This window comes from Puntigrus tetrazona, chromosome 15 (genome assembly GCF_018831695.1).
Source record: "Puntigrus tetrazona isolate hp1 chromosome 15, ASM1883169v1, whole genome shotgun sequence".
In the NCBI taxonomy this organism is placed as follows: Eukaryota; Metazoa; Chordata; class Actinopteri; order Cypriniformes; family Cyprinidae; genus Puntigrus; species Puntigrus tetrazona.
Genome location: NC_056713.1, coordinates 6966403 through 6984556, shown reverse-complemented (window position 1 = coordinate 6984556; position 18154 = coordinate 6966403). Strand labels below are relative to the sequence as shown.

General features: G+C 42.5%; 1 protein-coding gene across 1 annotated transcript in view; it reads left to right on the top strand.

Annotated features, from left to right (window-relative positions):
* Nucleotides 1-18154, top strand: part of LOC122358733 (claudin-3-like) — a 224089-nt gene that overhangs the window by 38908 nt on the left and 167027 nt on the right. The gene's annotated exons all lie outside the window — the stretch shown is intronic.

Below are 18154 nucleotides of genomic sequence, written 5' to 3'. Positions count from 1 at the left end.
AATACAAAAGCAAAACATATATTTTTTTACATTTTTACATTATTTACTATTTTACTATTTTATTTAATATTTTAAAGTTTACTGTTTGACAATGTCTTTGAACAAATAAAATGTGGAATTAAAACGTATTGTATTTAAAAAAAACAATTCCTCCCAAGTACTTCTGTATAGTTCACTATATTTGAGAATGTTAACATTTCTATTTATGTGTGTAATGGTTTGTTGTGAAAACTTAATAAATATAGAGATGCATAATAATAGTCTACTCAGTTCTTGCACACTCTTAAAACGTATTGTGTTTATTACATTTTAACACAACCAGTGTGACATTCTTCTTAATACAGGCAGTGTTATAATATAATCAAATATTTAATACACGGATGTGTCATAAATTACACAACAAGGTAAGTGGTATGACAAAACACATCAAAACTCCAGGAAACACAACAAGTATATCTCTGAGAACAAAGGAAAAAACATTGTGATAAATAAGAGCTGAGAACACAGCATGGCCATAAACATGTCTAAAAAATCTCATTATCTCTTCCAACTCCAGAACAGTCCTACATTGTTCAAGGCATTTGATCTTCTCTGGATCTTCAACTTTGGATGTAAACCATGAGTCAGTACCTCTGCAGTGACACTGAACAATATTGAAGTTGAAGGAGAAAATGAGATTTTAGACATACCCTAACTTTCTCTAGATAGAATTCTTATTTCTGATCAGGTGGGAAAAGGTTGTCCTGCTCCTGGAGATCAACTGTCCTGGATCGCTTGAAAACTAAAAGCAGGTGTGTTTGATTAGAGTTGGAGCTGAATTTTCCAGGACAGTAACAGGATCTTGAACCTCTGCTTTAGAAACATGTGATGCTCTGTTTGTATGCTCTGTAGAAATATATTACATGGAGAGAAATCCTGAAATGTTTTCCTCAAAAAAAAAAACACACAACCCACGCAAGAAATGTAATTCTGCCAGGAACTGCGATGTCAGGTTTTCAAAGATGGTGACAAAGAGGCAAAATATACAGACTGCAGCTTTACTATTTGTTCATTCTGTGTAATGATGCCTATTATATCATCACTTGAGTCTGTAAACACTGGTGGGTGATGCCAGGGGACGATGTATATGAAGAAGTCACGCTGCTGTGAAATTTCATGTGTTTATTGAATGCATTTATGTTGGGAATGGATAAAATTGTCTGTATCTGTGGTTTGCGGCCGATTGGTCACGCTGGGTGAACCTGCACGAGGTATTGAGCCGTCATGAAAGAATGATATATGTCATGAAAGAAGTTTATTCTTAAAATGCATGCAGGAATGTTTACAAAGAGAGTTTATAAAGGCGCTTCTGTTCTGTAATTTTGTTGTTGTTTAATGATTATAATTCTGGAGAAGAGTTAACAAACGTTTCTTACCCAGGTAAAAAACAAGCACACTTCCATAATTTGTACTTAATATACTAAAAAATTAAGATAAACGTAAGATCATCTAAGTGTACTTAACTGTGCTATTTTGAGACACCATGAATATGATCTAAAATTCACTTTTAATGTACTACTTTTGTCTTTGAAAGAGTATTTAGTTACCACTTGTAGCACACTTGAAACCATCTTTCATACAATAGTACCGTCACGTTGTGGTTTAGTGTGAAGGAGCACTCGACCAAAGTAAATAAACTTAAACAGTTTTAATCTCTTCAAACTGACAAAACAATAATATGCAGGCAGACAGAACAAAAACCACAAGTATGTAACCTCAACGATCGGACAAACTGAATACAAACACACAGGACTTAAATACACAAAGGAACTGACTAAATTAACAAGAAACAGCTGAAGACAATGACACAATTAACAGGAACGGAAGGTAGGGCACACAGAGCACATGGTACAAGACAAGAACAGCAACAAAAGAGTCCAAAGACGTGACAAGTACACTCAAGGGTTAACTAAATACATCTTTTAAATAGTATGCTGTTAAATAATGAACAAAGTTTAAGTTTCCACTGTTCTCGTAGAATACCTCTAGACGAATTCTCGATCTCATAGGGTGTAACAGCCGGGGAGCAAGAAGACACACAGAGACGTATATTTCCTTTCTCCAAAGTTTATTCCAGAATACAATGATTAATATAGGCGTTTTCAGAGGGGGGTTTTACCTCTCTAGCCAATGAGACAAAAGATGACATATGTTGTATCCATGACAAAACATATGTACTTATATGAGATAAAGGAAATTTGATGAGGACCTCTTTTGATGAGGATCCTGTGGACGTAGAAGCACAAATTATATGAGTTTTTTTTCATCAGGAGAGGGTTATAAGACCACGTATTGATATGTTTGCATACCCCAATGAATATTTGAAAGAGCGTTATCGTTTTTTAAAAGATTCCTTAGTTAGGGTTAGGGTTAGGGTTAGGGTTAGGGTAAGGGTTAGGTTAGGGTTTATTTAACACGTATATAGCAAATGTGACAAACCACAGTTCTGCACTTAGCACAGAAAACATTTTGTGCATAGCACATTTTGTGCATAGCCATTTTTTTGTACAGTGTGGGTGATTCAGAGCATGTGCGTCGAGCCGTTCGTACAGTATGTCTGTATGTCTTAAACAGTTCTTACCCACATTTGTACAGTTCCCTGGCCATAAACCTCTGCTTGACGGATTCCACAGAGTGGCAGGTTTGTCCTTTGTAGTAAAATCTATGACGCATATTTAATATTCAGTCATATTATTTATATCTATACATGTATTCATTATGAGCACACACACTTCATACTTCCATAACTTTCTGTTTCAGGGTTTCCAAATGTAATTGGGTGCATTGATGGCACTCACATTCCTATTAAAGCTCTATCAATAAATGAGGGAGACTATGTTAATAGGAAATCTATTCATAGTATCAATGTGCAGGTAACAACTTTTTTTCCCTTCTTAAAATCATTAAAGTCATTACTTTTTCCACTAACTAGGTAATATGTGAGGCAACCCAAATCATTACCAATGTCGAGGCAAATGGCCAGGATCTGTGCATGATGCCAGAATTTTCATGAGTCATTATGCCAGGCATTTCAGCAGGGTATGTTTTACTTTATACAATTTTTTTTCCCTTTTTACTATATTTGTGTTGTACACTTCAATCATTACAGGACAGTACAATGGTTACTTGCTGGGGGACAGAGGATACTCTTGTCTGCCCTATTTAATGAAACCCTACCCTGAACCTGAGCCTGGACCACAGACACGCTTTAACCTGGCTCAAAGCCGATCACGGGCCAAGGTGGAGATGACTATAGGGATCCTCAAATCTCGGTTTCAGTGTCTGCGTGGGCTCTGGGGTTAGTCCAGAGAGGGTATGCGACATTATAGTGGCTTGTGTTGTGCTTCACAATATTGCCACTATAAGAGGAGAGAGCCACCCTCCTTGTATTGAGGAAGATGGCCCAGAGGAACACCTAAAGATTTTACAGGCCAGCAGAGACGGAGGACTTTTGAGAGACAGGATCTGTCAAAATTACTTTTATTCGTTTTTTTGCACTGGTCTGCCAGGCAGTTTATTTCTTTATTTCCTGAAAAACAATAAAAGTAAAATTCTATTTTATACATATATATTGCTCATAATAAATGAGATTGTTTGCTCAGACAATATAATTAAAATATGGACACCTGGACACAAATAGTTACCCTGCTTAGACTGTGTGCTGAGGTTGAAGGACCCTCATCTGTGGGCAAATCCTTAGGTATGTACTGTGAAAGGAAAATGACAGTTTGTTACTCTAATGCAAAAGGGGCAATACATTATAATGGTATGCATCATACCTCAGTGGATCTACCAGCATTGTCCACTTCTGTCACAGCAGATGTGGTCTCTTCATCGTCATCTTCATCATCTTCGTCCTACAGGAGAAATATTCAAGTATACATTATCTGGCAAAAAACCAAAAACCTAAAAGCAACTAAAGGTACCTCACAACAAATCACTTACAACTGTGACAGACTGTGTTCTTTCTGCAGAGTCCAATAATACAATCCGTCCATCAGTATCTATAAGAACACACAACCCAACCACAATTCTCAATATTATCAAAGAAAATAATACATGAAAAGAGTAACATGTCAGTCTAAGATCATAGTAGCATATACATCATATGCAGTTAAATAAAATAAGCCTACATAAAAAAATTAGGTTTGAGAGTCTGTGCTGAGAGCCTGTGCTGACCAGCTAGCACCGGTGTTCACTGAGATATTTAATCTCTCCCTGAAACAGTCTACAGTCCCCTCGTGTTTCAAACAGTCCATCATTGTTCCTGTGCCGAAGAAACCTCAACCATGTTGCCTGAATGATTATACCGCCCTGTAGCTCTAACGTCTGTAGTGATGAAGTGCTTGAGAGACTCGTCAGAGACTTCATCACCTCATCGCTACGGACACACTCGACTCACTACAATTCGCCTACCGCCAGAACCGGTCTACGGAGGATGCCATCACACACCTCCTCCACACAACCACAAGCCACCTGGATTTTAGAAAAGGGACTATAGTTCAGCGTTCAACACCATAGTTCCCTCCACACTCACCTCGAAGTTGGAGGTCCTGGGACTCAGCCCATCCCTGCGTCACTGGATCACCAACTTTCTGACCCGACAGACCACAAGCCCACGGATGGGAAAACACACCTCATCCTCCCTCACTCTCAGCACTGGAGCCCCTCAGGGTTATGTTCTGAGCCCCTGTACTCGCTGTACACACATGACTGTGTGGCCACTACAAACTCCACCACCATCATTAAATTTGCTGACGACACTGTCGTGGTGGGCCTGATCTCCAACAACGATGAGATGGCCTACCTTCAGGAGATCAACAACCTGGAGAGATGGTGTCAGGAGAACAATCTGCTCCTGAATGTCAGCAAAACAAAGGAGTTCATAGTGGACTTCAGCACGAAGTTCCCAGCTTCTCAGCTCTTACCATCCCATCATGATCAACGGGACCCCAGTGGAGAGAGTGGACAGTTTCGGTACCTGGGTGTTCACATCACGCAGGACCTGTCTTGGTCCTGTCACATCAACACCCTGGTGAAGAAGGCAACGTCTATACCATCTGAGGCGCTTAAGGGACTTCAGACTCCCAACTCAGGTGCTCAGGAACTTTTACACCTGCACCATCGAGAGTGTCCTGACGGGAAACATCACCTCCTGGTTCGGGAACAGCACCATGCAGGATAGGTGAGCCCTTCAGAGGGTGGTGCGGTCAGCTGAGCACATCATCCGCACTGAGCTCCCTGTGCTGCAGCACATCTACAACAAGCGGTGCTGTACCAGGGCCAGGAAGATCGTGGAAGACCTCAGCCATCCCAACAATGGACTATTTTCTCTGCTGCGTTCAGGAAAGCGCTTTCGTTCCCTGAAGGCAAACACAGATAGAATGAGGAGGAGCTTCTTCCCGCAGGCCATTCGGAGTCTGAACCAGAGAACACCCAGCACCTAATTACCGGGATTCCCATGTTCACCCTCTTCCCAAGATACTCACTTACAATTGGACAATTACATTGGACAAAATTGCACTAGTCACTTTACATTGGACATTCACACAGCCACTTTATATTTTATATTTTATACTTTATTTTATTTTTTTACCTTTTATACTTTGTACACTTCTTTGTATATATATTTTTATATTTTATATATATATATAGATAGATAGATATTTTGTTTTCTTTCCGACACTGGACAGTTGTAAAAAACATTTCACTGCATGTCGTATCATGTATGTATGTGTATGTGACAAATAAAATTTTAATTTGAAATTAATTTTAATCTTGTTCAAAAAGCCTTTAAGTGACAGAAGTAAACTTACATTTCACCATTTTTTCACCATCACTTGTGGTGCATGGTGTGTGTGATGAACTGCCCACTGGAATGCCAAAAACCACTGTAAATCTTCTCTGTCAGCCTAGCTATTTCCCTGCATTTATTACATGTGAATCCCTGATCACTGACAGAGAGATAAACTATACATGTGGCAAGTGGTGCAAGTGACAGTGCAAGGAGAAGCCATTTACTCACCCTGAATGATGGAAGATTTACTTACCACTCTTGTAAAAATGGAGCGAATGAGCGCAAGGGAGAAAAAGTGGAGTGGAAAAGAAAACAATAATAGGCGCGTAAACACAGGTGGGAACGAAAGTAATAAGCTGATCAGCTAATGCACTGTGCAATTTTAGACTAAAAGCAAGCAAACGAACAACAGTCGAATTTGTTAGATTAGTTTGATAGATAGTATAATTAGTATGTAGGGTGGGTGATAAATGGAAGAGCGAAGCTACATAGAGCTACAAAACACACAAACCTCTCAGCAGACAGGAGCAAGATGACCAGAACATACATGCTCATGAGCCAATTTTACAACCTGGGCATGGTAACAAGGCGGCAAAACAATCTGACAGACCATGTAATAATCATCATCAGTAATCTGTAGCCTCCAACCCAACACATGGGTATATCATCTTCCAAGAAATAGCCCATCCTACGTTTTGAGATTTGAGACTTATCCACCACAGCATCAGTACATTGTTTTTCTTGTAAGACTTTTGGGGCTGTTGGGGGCCTTAAAATTGGACACAAACATTGAAATCTGCGGTCCCCGAGGTTGGGACCCGGGCGTGGCTCAGGGGATGAACACCAAACAGGAAGTCTGCCATTCAGGGTTAAAAAAACGCATGCAAACTTGAAATTTGACACCAAACTCTGTGAACTTGCTCTCAAGACAATGGGGATGCTAAATTGCAAAGGGATTTTTGATATCTTGAACGGTTTGCCCGTGGTGGTGCAATGAAATTATCGTGAAAAAATGAGAAACAGGAAGTGTCTAATAACATTCATACATCAGATTTTTCTAAAACTTTATGGGTTTGTTTGCTGTATGATGCCAATCGCATAGATGTGACTATTAGGAGTCAAAGTTAAAGCGGCACCAACTGGAAGCAGGAAGTGTGTCATTTTCAAAATGATTTGAATTCAGCATCTTGTCTTTATTTAATTTGATTCAAACTTCAAGGAATACCCACCAAACTTTGTTGCATGTATATTAAATACCTTAAATTGCGTAATGGCTTTTGGACAGCTTGAATGTTGCAATGGTAATTTTTTTTTATAAGTGAGTCTAATAGTAATTGTGTTATATATTTAAAGTGCATTATTTTTTTACTAACAGAACACAAGTATTTAAATATGGTTAGTTTCATAACTTTATAATGCTCAGGGGCCATAAGAAAATTAAACAGCTATTGTACGTGAAGTGAATGCTGTAATAATGTCAGGTCTGATACATGAAAAGAAGGAGAAATACGATAGTGATTTGGTAGGTTGAGTCGGTAGGTGACTTCATTGATCTGGTGATTGACTGTGAATGGACCGATATACCGGGGACTCAGCTTCTTACAGGGCAGTCGGAGACACATGTCCCTAGTGGAGACCCAAGGCAAGGCAAGGCAAGGCAAGGCAAGTTTATTTATATAGCACATTTCATACACAATGGTAATTCAAAGTGCTTTAAAGAGGAAATAAAATAATTACAAGATTTAAATAACAATAAAAATTAAAATAAAATAAAAACACTGATTTAAGATAAATTGAATTTAAAGCAAAGATTGATTTAAAACAGTTTTAAAATAAAAGAAATAAAGTAGCACAGTTGAGACAGCTGGTGCTCATTCTGTAAGCACAACTAAACAGATGAGTTTAGTCTAGTTCACAAAGTGACTAATGTTCCAGCACATCTGATCTCTTCAGAGACTGATTCCAGAGTCACGAGCAGCATAGCTAAAGCAGATTCTCCTTGTTTGAGTGCCAGACCTTTGAGTATTTCTAACTGACGGCAGTCCTAGTGATTTGCGGGTGGTCTGTTAAGTGTATAAATAGTGATCATATCTGCAGTGTATTTAGGTCTAGTCCATTGAGTGATTCCTCGCGAGGTAAAAAGTGCTTTAAATCAATTCAAATGTCACTGGAAGCCAGTGCCAAGGACCTGAGGACTGGTGCTTGAGTGTGCTCTGATATTCTAGTTCAGGAGTCAGGATCCTGGCAGCAGCGTTCTGGATGAGCTGCAGCTGTCTGATAGTCTTTTGGGAAGGCCAGTGAGACCATTACAATGAGTCCCACCCTGCTGGTGATGAGAGGCATGGACTAGTTTCTCCAGGTCTTGCCTGGAGCACAAAGCATCTGATTCTTTGCAATATTTTTTTAGGTGGTAAATGCGCTGATTTAGTCGCTGCTTTGTACTGACAGCCCGGGAAATAAGGTCAGTCTCTAAGTCACACCAAGATTCCTTGACTTGCCTTTTTAGTTTTATTTGACCCTTAGTCAGTATGCATTCACCTTGTGAACTTCATCTTTATTTCCAAATGCAATGACCTCAGTTTTCTCCTTGTTTAACTGGAAAAATTTTGGCACATCCAACTGTTGATTTCATCAATGCATTGGCAGAGTGAGTCAATGGGACTGTAGTCATTTGGTGATAAAGCTAGAGTAAATCTGCGTCCTTAAATCGCATAGCTATGATAGGCAATTTGATTCTTTCTCATTATTTGACTTGGTAGGAGCATATGGAGAACAAACAAGGCGACGCAAGAATTGAGCCTTGTCAGGACTCCGCGTATCATGGAAGTCCACTTGGGCTTGTACTCTCACTCACATAATAACCCTCTTCCTCTAAATATGACCTAGACCAGTTTAGAGCCATTCCAGAAAGCCCCGACCCAGTTTCCCAGTCTGTCTAGAAGAATGTTATGATGGGCAGTGTCAAGCGCCAGCACTAAGATCTAGTAAGTACTGCTTGCTGATATTTTACCAGAATCAGAGTTTAGAGCGAATATCATTTATTATCTTAACTAGCGCTGTCTGTGCTGTAGTGCAGTCTGAAACCGAATTGAAAATTATTCAGATAACCCATTTGAGTTCAAAGTAGCTGTTCAGCTGATTCAGAACTACCTTTTCCAGCCAGTCTCTTGCCTGACGGAAGATTTGATGTCAGATCTATAGTTACTCAATATCTGTTATCAAGATTTCTCTTTTTCCAGGAGGGCCCAAGACCTTATCCCGGAGTTGGTAAGAGGAGTGTCGGATGCAATTGTTAGGTGCCAGTACTGATGTCTCGGTTTGCTTGGTTGGAGATGTGCCTGTGCTGAGTCCATACCCTCTCACTCTCCTCGGAGACAGTATTCTGCTCGCTCAGGACTTCCGATTGTTGCGGACCAAAGGAGCAAGGGATTGGGAAGCTAGGATGCACTGGAAAGCGGTTGGTGGTGGTACTTTGTCGGAGGAATTTTTAGGCATAATGGCCCAGTGTAGATGCTAGCTCCACTCGCTCCTGGTGTTGTGCATTAGGCCGGGAAACCTGCGCCGATCTTCTGAATCTTACGTTAAAGCTTACCACATTTATCTGTGGATGGTAGCAGATATATACTCTGAAGCGCTTAGCAGCTGGAAAGGCTTTCCACTCTGGAGAGTAAATTGAAACCTCTATCCGACTTTAATGTCTTCGGGAGTACAAAGTATACAATACATTGTGGAACAAGGCTTCAGCCCGTTTCCATGTGATGGAAGTATTCCTCATGAGAATGAGTTGCATGCTGCAGCCGGAGAATCGATCTACCACCACCAAAATAGTAGTATACCCTTTGGAGGGTGGAAGGTTTATTGGCGAAGTAAATGCCTATGTGGGACCAAGGCGCCGTGGGATGGAGATGAGACAAGTTTTCCTTCGGAGTGACGGCGTGGGGTGCGTAATACTTTGGAGTCATGACATCCCTGACGTATGCGGCCAACATCCGGACCATGTTAGGCCACAGTGGCCGGCTTTGGAGGAGGGAGAGTGTTAGGTGGTTACCTGGGTGCCTGAGCCAGAGAGGTGGGAACAGGTCCAGCAGGGATAGCGTGTTGAAGGTACATATAACTTCCTTCTGGACCTCCCGGTAGGAGCAGGTTGGCATGCCCTGGCTTCATAGAATTTGTTACGTCTAGGGACCACAGTATAGGTGCTATAAAGACAGAAGCGGGTAGGATAGTCAAGGTTCCTCTGGGAGTCCGGATCAGGTTAGTAGAGGGAGCGAGAGGGCGCCATTCTTCCAAGGAGGCTAGCTTGATGTGATAGTTCCTGATTACCCGTCATAAAAATGAGCGCATGAATGTAGTACAGGCGTTCCTTTCGGTGTGATAGACGGCTCCTACCCCACGTGTTGCAGCATCCACCTCTACACCTTGACGTCAAGCTAGGGTCTGGATGAAGTAAAGTGGAGGCGGAACAGAAAGTGGACTTCAACCGCCGAGGCCCTTTCCGCCTCGAATTCCATTCGACTTTCTGTTCGGCGTAGGAGGGTAGTGAGGCGTGATTATGCGCTGTAGTTCGCAGCGATGCGGCGTCTGTAAAAGTTAAAACAGCTGTTTTACTGTGAGTTGTTTTACTGTGGCGGGGTTGGCCATTTGTGAACAGCCGCTACCTTCTGGGGATCATGCCGGACTCCGGATGAGGTAAGAAGGTGTACCTAAATCCATGGATGACTTGACGAAACTCGCATTTCTCGGCACGGGGTACAGTTTGTGTTATCGCGGGCGTTGGAAAACTTGGATTTACATGCTTACGGTGTTCAGTGAGGTTGGGTGAATAAATGAGAATATCATCAATGTATATGTTACAAACGGTTTAGCATGTACGGAAGATCGTTCATGAAGTTCTGAAACACTAAAGGTAAAGGTTTGGGAGCCCGTATGGCATTACGGTGCCCATAGTCTCCGGATGAGGTGTTAAGCTGTTTTCCTCATCTCGCTGCGAATCTGAGAATTAGATTGTAAGCGCCGTAGGTCAAGTTTGCTGAAGATGCGAGAGTTTCCATCTATTAACTCCTCGGCGCTGGGACTAATGGCAGAGGGTAAGCGAGCTTGACAGTTTAGTCATTGTAACTGCAGTAGTCAATACAGGTCGAGAGCCTCCATCTTTTCGATGGAAGAAAAACTGCCTGTGAGGCAGTGGAAGGGACGGATGAACCCCTGGTATAATGCCTCCCGAATATGTACTCCTCCATGGCCTCTCCGGGACCGATGGCGGGTAAATCCGACCCTGATTTGGCACCCGGTAGCCAGTGATGGCACAATCCAGGAAACGATGAGGGAAGTAGGTGAGTGGCAGTAGTTTTACTGAGGCGTCTTAGAGCGGGTGAGTAATGCGGTGGGAATGTAGACCTGGCATGATTCTCCGGGCTTTTTCTATACGGTCGTGGAGATGACAGGCTATGTATGATTGAAGGACACCTCCTTGCCAGAGGAACCAAACATCTCTCACAGCGTACAAGCTCCTCCAGAATCTCTCCTGTCTTCCCATGATGATGGGTTGATGTAAGATCAAGGCCAAGTCGACCAGAACCACATTCATAAGCCTCCTCCAGTACTAACAGGAGAGATTGTCTCCATGTGAAGGTGCCAATCTGGAGGTGATGGGCGTTGTGTTATGTCGCTTTTACCATTAGAGAAGTCTGCCTGAATAGTGAAATCCCATTAAGTTGTAAGAATTTAGGTGTGGAGATGTGGAAGTTAGCCAATGTATGGGATGGGTAATTCACAGATCGAATCTACCAGGACCTTAACTGGGAAAATTGTTGATGAAGAGGTTTAAGCGTCTATATGGGAATGTGTGAGGACTAGAAATTGGGTGCGACACTCGTTAGTTAGCCGAGTAGTGGAGTAGGACAGTAGCGGATGATGTGATGGAACCGCGTAAAAGCATAATCCTTCTCGTCGTGGGCTTTCGTTCCTGGTTGGAGGTATAATGGTGGTGGCATGGGTTGGGTTTGATCGAAACTATCAGTGAGCGCCCGGGGACTGTCGATCGTCACGGTGTTCCGCCCATTGCTGGCGCTCTTCCGGATAGGTGAGAAGTGACAAATGCAATGTTTCGTTGGTGGAAAACTGACGGTTGCATCTCCGTACAGAGGGCACTGAAGGAAAAGCCCGCTTTACAGGAGGATTGGAAATCCGCTGAAAGTGGTGGGTAGCGCAATGGGACTGGATGGGCTGAGGGGCGCTGATAGAGACTCCCGAACCATGGGAGAGGCGGCCTTGGGTATCTTCTGTCCACGTCTTCCCTTCCCACGAACAGAGAGTACAGGGTTCAGAAGATCGGCGAATCCCGGAGGTGAATCCATGAACAAACTGGAAGGCGAGCAGGTAAGGATGCAGCAGATCAGGCGTCAAGAGTGGATGTAGCGTGTATATGAAGGGAGGCGGGTAAAGGCTACAGGTGGTGATAGTCAATGTCAGTGATTTTGGATCTTACGGCCATGTGTGGCTCATCTGATATAATAGTAGTGCGGGCGTGACAAATAACAAGTGTAATATAATATATAGGATAACTAATTCTCATGTATCATATTAAAAATATGGTAAAGAAATCTTTACTTTTAACTGCTCAGTTCAATTAAGTAGAAATATTAAATATATTCCTAACTAGTAAAATAATTTTAAATGAATTATTTCACAAATGCTTATAGATCATTTAAAATATATATCTTTTAAGCAGTTGGAGAGATAAAAAAAGTGTTGCAACAGGTTACAATAAGGTCTCTTTAGTTAACGTTAGTAAATGCATTAACTACTTTAACTAAAACTGAACAATATAATTTAAATCATTAAATTCTTTAATACTAAACAATAATTAATACTAACAATAAAATGATTAATTTCATGTTAATTCACGAGTACATAAACTAATATTATTTAAATTGATTACTTATTGTAATGTATTAATACATTTAAACTTAAATTTAATGAACATTACTTAAATGTCATAATTATTGTGCAAGTGTTAACTAGTGTAGTTGAATAATGTATTTTAACAGTAGTTCATTACAACTAACACAAGTATGTACAGCTTGTTTTTACTGTTTATTACAGTAACTGATGTACATGTACATTGAATTAATGTAGATGTCAATCTTGTGCATATTAACTAAGATTTGCAAATAGCATATAAATATTGTTCAAAAAAACAAACAGCAACAAAGAAAACTGCAGATAGACTAATAAATGCAGAATAAATAAATACAGTAGAATAATTAATAAATGTATATAATTACAATATACTGCTACTAATAAAAAATAATGGTTATAATCAAAAAACATATTGCAATGCATTCTGGTGACACAATTAAAATTCATCCACGATATGGCATGAATAAATTAAATAGCCAAATGTCTTAGTAATTCCTTTATTCTTGCTATTTATTTTAGTTTTCTTTTGATTTGACAAGCTTGTTTAATGATTTCAGCTGATCAAGAGTACACTGATAAGTGGCTAATATGATACTTTTATTGTCTAAGCAGTGGTCAAATAACTTGGCTGGGCAGTCGGTGCACACACAGAAACATCCCATACAGACCTGGGTCACATCTAAAACAGCACATCGAATCAGCTCTAGATCTGTTTGGGTACTGCATGATGGCTTTGAACCGATAAAACTATTTGCATTTTAAAGGAAATTAAATTGCAGTGTTTCCTTAAAAGTCTTAAATTATACAAGAAAGTCTTAATTATGATTTCAGAGGGTTTTAAAAATGGGAAATTATAAAACAAGAGTTATAAAACTTAAAAGGCTATTCATCTAATAAATGAAAGGAGCTGTGAACTGTGATAATGTGCACTGGACAAAGAGACAAATCTAGATCTCTGGAGATGGAAGTCTCTCTGGTGATTATTAATATTTTCCACAATTTTGGTTCTAAGTCTTCAGACAGCCCCTCCGGGGTCGCCACATACTTGGTGGAGGTTTGAAGTGCCTGAATGACCCTAGAGCTAGATTTGTCCGAGGCTATAACTGCTCCTGGTAAAGATCTCCCAAAGCAAATGAGTCCTAGGTGACAAAGCCAGACAAGCGATCCCGCCACCCCTATGGAAAAAAAAACATGCTAAGTCGCGGCGTACGCCGGTATCGCGCGGCGGGCCATGGGAGCCAGGCCTGTGGCTGGGGCGGCATGCGGCGCCACCAGTGGCGGAGTCTTGCCCTACGGGACCGGCAGGCTCCTTCCCCCGAAACAACAACGTGGGGCCATCTTCCCGTGGGCCCACCACCTGCAGGAGGACCGTAAAGGGCAGTGCACTTGTAGTTTGGAGTAGCAGTCGAAGGCGGGGACCTCGACAACTGGACTCAAAATCTGAGATTCTAGGGACTGGAGCGTCACACTCTCTGAGAGAAAGGAGCCTGAGGTTGTTGCGGGAGTTGGGGAATGCCGGCTAGATATAGTCGGGCTCACCTCCACCTTTCTTAGGCTCTAGGGCCACATCTCCTCGAAAGGGGCTGGACTCTCCACTGCTGGTGTTGCGCGCGGTGAGAGGCGGCTGGCTAGTGTGGGCTTGCTCATAGCTCCAGCTTAGCGCCATGTGTTGGGATTTAACCGGTGGACAAGAGGTCACACTCCTGCGACTTGGTTGGGGACTCTCACTGTCATTTTGCTCTGGTTGGGAATGGCAGTGTAAAATTACCAACCTTCTTAGATCCTTGGGAGGGTGCTGGAAGAGTGCTCCAGCACGGGGACTCTGTCGTCCTGTAAGGACCAGCGCTCCACGTTAGTAATGCTAGTGACACCTGGAGGCGTGATTGGGAGGAGGCATTTGATCTAAACCTGGTGGGGTTCTGTTGTTGGAAATTCTGTGCTGATCGCGGTCTGTCCTGCGCGAACACCATGTTCAAGCATAAAGTGTCCACCAGTACACACGTGGCATCCACAGGACACCTAGGGGCGGTCGATGATCGACTTTGTGGTTGTATCATCCGATCTCGGCCTCATCATGAACACTCGGGTGAAAGGGAGAGGCGGGCTATCAACTGATCACCACCTGGTAGGAAGCGTTGGCAGAGACCCTGTCAGAGATCTTCAACTCCTTGCCTTACGGACCGAGGGGGCTGGAGACATTAGTCAGTGGATAATATTCCTCTGCCTCTTTACAAAAAGTGGCGCGGCCGTCGGCTATGGCGTAAAGTCTCGGTGCATGTCGTGGCAATCCCGAGCCCGGTGGTGGACATCGGGTAAGGGGATGCCGGCAGAGACTGAAAGAGAGTCCCTGTCGGGCCTGGATTTGGCCTCATTGGGACTCGGGGCGGCTGACAGGTGCCAGTGGAGGCCATGGACCGCTGGCGGGTGGTTGTGCAGGAGAGCAAAACTTCGAGGTCTGGGAGGAGTTCGGAGGCCATGAAGGATGAGGTTTTTTTAGAGGGGACCGGAGGTGTGCTCCAGCTATAGAGAGATCACAGCCTCAGCCTCCTGGAGAAGTCTATGCCAGGGTGCTGGAGAGGAGAATCAGTCCGATAGTTGAACCTCGGCTTCAAAGGAACAATGCAGGTTTCGCCTGGACGTGGAGACACTGGACCAGCTCTATACCTCTTCAGAGGATGCTGGAGGTTTCTGGGAGTTGCCCAACCAGTCATGTGTTTGTGGTTGGAGAAGGCATTCGGCGAGTTCACCATTAATTGTCCCTGTGAGAAGTGCTGAGGAATGAGTTAGGGCCCTTTGTAAAGGCTGTCGATCCACAACATGATCAAAGCAGGGCAGATTCGCGACATTGCCCGGCATTAAGTCAGACTTGTTCCCAGTGCATGTAGGACTCCGGCAGAATGCGCTTGTCACGGTCACTGTTCATTATTTTTATGGACAGGATTTCACAAGCGCAGCAAGGGGCGGAGGTCTAGTTTGGTAGCCACAGAATGGCTTCTCTGCTTTTTGCTGATGATGTTGTTCTGCTGGCTGCATCTATCAGACCTACAGTGTCTTGGCTGGGGCCAGTTTGCAGCTAGTGTGGCAGCTGGGATGAGAATCAGCACCTCTAGAGTCTGGGGCCATGGTTCTCAATTTGGACAAAGGATGGCTTGCCCCTTCAGGTTGGTGGGAGTTCCTGCCTCCAGGTGGAGGTTTAGTATCTTGAGGATCTTGTTCACGGGTGAGGAAGGATGGAGCAGGAGATCGACAGGCGGATGGTGCCTTCTGCTGATAATCTTGGTCCACTGTGCGGTCTGTCATGGTGAAGAAGAGCTGAGCAGCAAGCTGGCTCTCGATTTACTGGTCGATCTTGCGTTCCTACTCTCTACCCTATGGTCATGGGCTTTGGGTCATGACCGGGGACTAGATCCCAGATACAGGCGGCCGAAATGAGTTTCCTCCGTAGGGTGGCTGGGGCGCTCCCGCCAGAGATGGGCGAGGGGATTTCAGTCACTCGGGAGGAGCTCAGATGGATCGCTGCTCCTCCACATCGGGAGAGCCAGCTGAGATTGGCTCAGGGCATCTGTTCGGATGCCTCTCGGACGCCCTCCCCAGGGAGATTTCCGGGCATGTCACGGGAGAGGCCCCGAGGAGAGACCTGAGATATAGCTGGAGGACTATGTCTCTCAGCTGGCCTGGGGCGCCCTCGGTGTTCCCGGATGAGCGTGGAGGAAGTGTCTGGGAGAGGAGGATCACGGGCGTCCTGGCCCAGACTGTGCCCCCTTTGACCACGGCCCCGGATAAAGGCGGAGGAAGAAGAAGAGAAGAGAAGTCTTCAGACAGTTCCTCTTCTCCTCTCTCTGTTGTCCATGTGGTATGGGACACACAGACACACACAATACTGAAAGCTAGGACTAAGTCAACTTCTCTCTCAGGTGTAGTTTTTATATTGCACACCTGTACTTCTGCTGGGTGAGTTTAAGAGGAGCATCACATGCTTGAAGTAATCTTATTTATCTTTATTTTGAAAGGGTGTCTCTTTTATGCAGTTTTTGAGACCTGGTCTCTATGCATTTTAATACAATTATGGAAGTAATGTGAAGTAGACTCTTCCATATAGAGAAAGAGCCTCATCTATTGTGTTATAGTAAAGAAAGAAGCCCCTTTTACAGATAATTCCTGTGATTATCTGGTTATAATGGAAGAACCATGATATATAAGTAGCTGAAATGGAGAAAACATTACTGATGGCTGTGTGGATGCCAACTGTATGTAGACTTTTCTAATGCATTTTTGACACTAATTTTCCTCTTTTTGAGTGTTAATTTTTTTTTCTGTTTCCGTAGTCTCTATTTTGTAGTTTAACTTTTACAGACATTTTACATTTTCTTCAAATCTCAAGACTTTTAAATTATGTTTTGCTTGGTGGACCTGAACGGACTTACTGAACTGGGAACAGAACTGCATTCGGTTATTTTGCACAAGTGATTTTTGGGTTTATGGACAGTGATTCTTGCAGATTTTCTCTGAACTGTTCTTTCTTGTTTTTTTACAGAACCAGTCTGAACAGGAGATTCCCGGAACATACTAGTTCCTACCATGCCTGGACACTTCAATACCAGCCCAGTTCTGTGGTAGAGTAAAAGATTCATATTATGTTGAGTGTACATAAAGTCTTTGAAAATGTAAAATTTACTACAACTGAATATCTTCTGAGCGTTTGAGAACTGGCCTTACTTGATCTGATTACTTACTGTTTTAGACCTCATAACAAGGGACTCAAACACCAAATTAAATCAAGCAAAATGCACCATTTGTACCTCATTTCTCAATTCACAAGTAAGAAAGGTTATTTTAGTTTCTTTATTGTGTTATTGTGTATTTATTCTTTTCATCTACCAGAGCACTGTACAAATAAACCTTTTTGCACTTTGTGCTGATGGAGAAAGTATAGGAGTTAGTATTATTTTGAGAGCTACACGTGTCGTTGTTAAATTACTGTCCTTCAAATCTCATTCTTTAACACTAAATAAAAACATACTTTAAGTTCAAATTAAATGTACTGCTGGGGTTGAGAAGACTTACATTTGAGGTCTTGTAATTTCTCTAGTTATCCAGATACCATAATATTACTGCAAGCTACACTGGAGGGGAAAATTCACTACACCAACAAACAAACAAACATGAGATATTATATCAGAATATTTAGTTTCAAGGTCTGGGCGGGACAGAGAAGGTTTTTTTACTGTGGCCTGGAGGAGTGTCCTCTGGTAGTTTCAGTGTCTCTTCAGAGGAGATGGCTATGGCAAAAAAAAGACTAAATATACAGTTACAGATATTTTCTAGATAATTATTGTAAACATTATCTATACGATGTATTTTACATTAGCTAACAACAGAACACGCTAACTATCACTG